Genomic DNA, 4,624 nt, shown 5'->3' on the forward strand with positions numbered 1-4,624 from the left:
TATTGGTATGGGGTTATTATGTGTTGTGAAAATTATTTATGAAATTTATTAAAAAGAAGAAAGAAAGGGACTGGAAAATCACAGTTGGCACAATGTGCAAAATACTTGTGATTCGGAATTGAGGACGAGATCCTTGCATTTTTATATGATGTGAAATATTTAAACTGGGCTACAACCTGCGGTGGAAGTTTTATAAGGACGAGGTACTTGTGGTGAAAAATTTATGAGTTTAAATTCTCCCTTTGTGAAATTAAATTTGTACTATATTATTAATAAGGAGTCATGCCTGTTTGGCTTATTTGAATTCTCCCTTTTGTGCATATTTAGCCATATTCATGCTGTAAATATTGAGTTTTAGCCTATGAATGAGTGTCCAGGTGGCGTTAAATGTGACTCGTTAATTCGGATAAATAATTATGAGGTCTTTATGCCTCACGATTTGCTGTAAGTATTGTGAAAATTTGGAACGAGGGTTTGATTAATATGAGGTTAGTTGACGATGCTGGAATTAATTATGAACAACTATTATGACCAGAGATGTGGTCATGGGCATACGTATGATGTGTGCGTAGGCACGAGTTGCTACAGCCGGTTGCGACAAATACCGTATCTTAATGTGAAAATTAGGCCTTATAGAAAAATGATTGAAGTGTAAGAAATTTGATTTTAAGGTTTATAATTGTAAACATGAGAAATAATCTCAACTAAGATGGTGTTGTCGGACTTATGACGATTGCGATGACGTAGGATCACTCGTGATTATATGTATAGTAAGTGCACTTAGTAAATTGAAGTCCTCAGAATAAATTCTTGGCACGTTCGAGGACGAACGTATGTTTAAGAGGGGGAGAATGTAATGACTCGATTTGTCGTTTTAAGAGTGAATGCCACATTCAGCGACTTAAGGTTCCGAGCAACTTCATAATACGTATTGTGACTTGCGTGTGCGGTCGAGTTTGATTTTGGGAAGATTCGAAATAAAAAATTGAAAGAACAATTCTCATTTTTTTAAGCTTAAATGAAAAGAGTTAACCGGAGTTTGACGTTTGAGCAAACTTCTCCGGAATGGAGTTTTGATGATTCCAATAGTTTTATGTGGTAATTTCAAACTTAGGCGTATGACTGAATTTGGATTTGGAAGTCCGTAGGACAATTTGACGCATTTTGGCGAAAGTTGGAAAATGAAAGTTTTTAGAAAGTTTGACTGAGATTTTGACTCTTTGATATCGGGGTCGAATTTCGAATCCGGAAGTTGGAATAGGTCTGTAATGTTAATTATGACATTGTTTAAACAATACCCCACATATTTAAACAAATAAAGTATATTATTGGTATAAGAAAGCTAAGTGCCAACAACGAGGAAAAGTCAACTAATAATGACAAATTGTATATTTTAAATTTCTCAATGTTAATCCTAATCTGCTCGCATAACTGAGCAAATATGCTATCAACTTGCAATCATACTAGCCATGCCCAACTCAAGCCCAACTTCTTCTTCTTCTTCTACAAGAACAATTTCCAGTTCTTGGCCTACCCCTCTTTTCATCTCAGTGTTAACACCAGTTATTCTAGGAGTAATTGTTTGCCAACTCGAGTCCTTTGAACCGGTTTCTTATCCAACCCATGTGCTCTCTAGCGACCCACCCATGGTCGTGCCAAAGCGTAACAATCAGATGCTCCGTAGCACAGAAAACAAATCGGAGTTGACCAGCTATTATCACCCGAATACGTAGCTTACGATCCAAATTCGGGAGTTATATACACTAGTTGTGTTGATGGGTGGGCCAAACGAGTAATAGCTAATAAATTAGTGGGGGATTCGAGGGTGGAGGACTGGGTTTTCACTGGCAGTAGACCACTTGGAGTTGCACTAGGACATTATGGTGATGTTATCGTAGCCAATGCTGACAAGATTTGAGCTGTCCGGAGGTCAATTCAAGCAAGAAGGCTATGTTGGAATATCGGCTTAACTTCAAAAGGTAAGTATCTTGCCTAACCTTGAGTGGGGGAATTACCCCTTAGGCATTGAGTCTTATGAGAAAATTGGGTAATTTAAAACTATGTACGTGAGGTGACGAGTATGTATTTGGTTTATATGTGCAAATTATATCGGTTGAAATCCCTTAAGTATTAAATTGGAAAATTATTGAAACTTAGTAAATCCTTGAATTTGTCATGCATCACTCCTTGTTTGTCGAAATTGTATTTTATATGATAATTTGGTGTGATTGTCAATTAAAATTTATGTGAATTGCGTGTGTTTGTTGATTGATATTTCCTGGGAATAATTATATTATGGATTTTTCATATGTAAATAATTAATTAAATAAGTTTAAATTGAGGTATTAATATATTTATCAAAAGCTTGGACTAAAGAAGGTGTTGTTTTTATGCTGAGTTAATTTTCCTTCCTTGTTGTTGTTTTCGAGGTGTCATATACGTTGTGTGGAGCCTTGGGCTATTTGCTGTGAAATAAATTGATTTTGTTGTATTTTTGAATTGGTTGTGGTCTATGGGCAATTTATAATATGAAATGTGGTTTTGTGTTGTCGTAGTAATATCCGTGTTAATTGTTGTGTTATTTGGGTTACTGTTATGCGACGGATAAGGGTGGCATTCCACTGTTGATATTATGGGGGTATAAGGGTGGCATTTCAATGTGATTATTTGTGTTGGGATATTGTCTGGACGGAGTGATAAGGGTGGCTATTGGAGCGATAAGGGTGGCTATTGATATTGTCAGGGCGGAGGGATAAGGGAGGCTATTATAAGAGTGATAAGGGTGGCTATAGGAGAGATAAATGTGGCTAGTGTCGGGGATGATATGTGATGATGTGGGATTATTGTGTTCGTAATTTTTATGTGATGTTGTAATTTTTCGTGTGGTTATCATTATATCTTGTGCAACTTGTCTTATTGTTTCGGTAAATTTGATAATAGCTTGAGCTATGTTGAAAATTTGAGCCTGTGGCTATTGCCGGGCAGGTAATATTATATGAGATCGGGTTGCACGCTGCAACAGATAAGAAATGTGGGCACGATGTGCCGGAAAAAATATGATGATTTTATTTCTGGCACGTGAACTGTCTGTGCAGATGTGATATGAAAAGTGGGCACGAGGTGCCGGAAAAATATGATGATTTAATTATGGGCACGAAGTGCCATGAATATATAAAAGTGGGCCGAGACCCGTATTTTATGATTTTGAAAGGAGGTGTCACAGGGTGACTTTTATTGGAAAGATATTTATTGAAAGGAATTATATTTGAAAGAGATTTATTTGAAAGAATTATATTGTAAAGATATTTATTTGAAAGAATTATATTTGAAAGAGATTTATTTGAAAGATATTTAGTGAAGGGAGTATATTCGAAATATATTTATTGGAAAGTATTATATCCTGAAGATTATTATTTGAAAAACAAATAAGTTAAAAATTTATATTTGAAGGACTTGATTAATTGGTTATACTTGTATTCATTATTTGTTGAGCAATATTTATGATGTTCTTGTTTCCCTGCTGTGTATATCACTCGTTGATTATTATTGCCATCATTGTTATTTATTTCCTATTATTTTTGTATACTATATTGCTCAGGTTATTAGACTAGTGAGTGTCTTGACTGTAACTCGTCACTACTCCAATGAGGTTAGTCTTGATACTTACTAGGTACCGACTATGGTGTACTCATTCTACACTTTTGTACATTTTTGTGCGGAGCCAGGTATTGGAGATATCAGACTCGGACATAGTTAGAGTGTGATCGCAAAGATTCAAGGTAGAGCTGCTTGGTCGTCCCAGTCCCTTGGAGTCTTTCCATTTTATTGTACTGTTAATTATTAATCAAACAGTATTGAGTATTCGATCCTTGAGATCATTTCATGTATTCACTTAGAGTTCGTGACTAGTATTACCAGTCTTGGGAGTTTGTTTGAATATTTTCGATGTTGGTTTTGACACTTGTATTAATTTATATTTTTAAAAAATGGCTTGAATTGTTGTTATAGTCGGCATACCTAGTCTTAGAGACTAAGTTCCATCACGATACTTGTGGTGGAATTTTTATGGTCTTGACAAGTTTGTATCAGAGCTCTAGATTCATAGGTTCTACGAGTCACGAACGAGTCTATCAGAGTCTTGCGGATCGGTACGGAGATGTCTATACTTATCTTCGAGAGGCTACAGAACTGTTAGGAAATTTTCACTTCTTTCATTCATGTCGTGCGAAATTTGTTGAATTTGGAATTTGAGCCTTTGTATCTCTATTCTCTCACAGATAGTGAGGACACGTGCTATCGGATCAACTGACTAGTCACCCGCGCATTTTGCTAGGGCCGCAAGAGGCCGAGGAAGGGCACGTGTCGCGACTAGAGCACCTGTCAAAACAACAGTTGAGGAGCTACCAGTAGCTCCAGTTGGGGGACAGGTACCAGAAGCACCTGTTGTTACCCCCGGACTTCAGGAGACTTTAGCACAGTTCCTGAGTATGTTTGGTATATTAACTCAGGCGCGATTGATCTCTGTTGCACCAAATATTTCACAGATTAGGGAAGTAGCTCAGACTCCTACCACGACTCCAAAGAAGCAGGTTCACATTGGTGAGGTTTCGGGTGTAGTATCGGT

At 36.8% G+C, this 4,624-nt stretch overlaps 1 long non-coding RNA gene across 1 annotated transcript; it reads left to right on the top strand.

Moving 5' to 3' along the window:
* Positions 1–1,434: 1,434 nt before the first annotated feature.
* LOC142167444 (uncharacterized) lies at positions 1,435–4,005 on the top strand. The gene is made up of 2 exons (XR_012697584.1): positions 1,435–1,979; positions 3,726–4,005. It is a non-coding gene; the product is annotated as an uncharacterized LOC142167444 (long non-coding RNA).
* Positions 4,006–4,624: the final 619 nt, after the last annotated feature.

The sequence above is a fragment of the Nicotiana tabacum genome, chromosome 12, assembly GCF_000715075.1.
Source record: "Nicotiana tabacum cultivar K326 chromosome 12, ASM71507v2, whole genome shotgun sequence".
NCBI lineage: Eukaryota > Viridiplantae > Streptophyta > Magnoliopsida > Solanales > Solanaceae > Nicotiana > Nicotiana tabacum.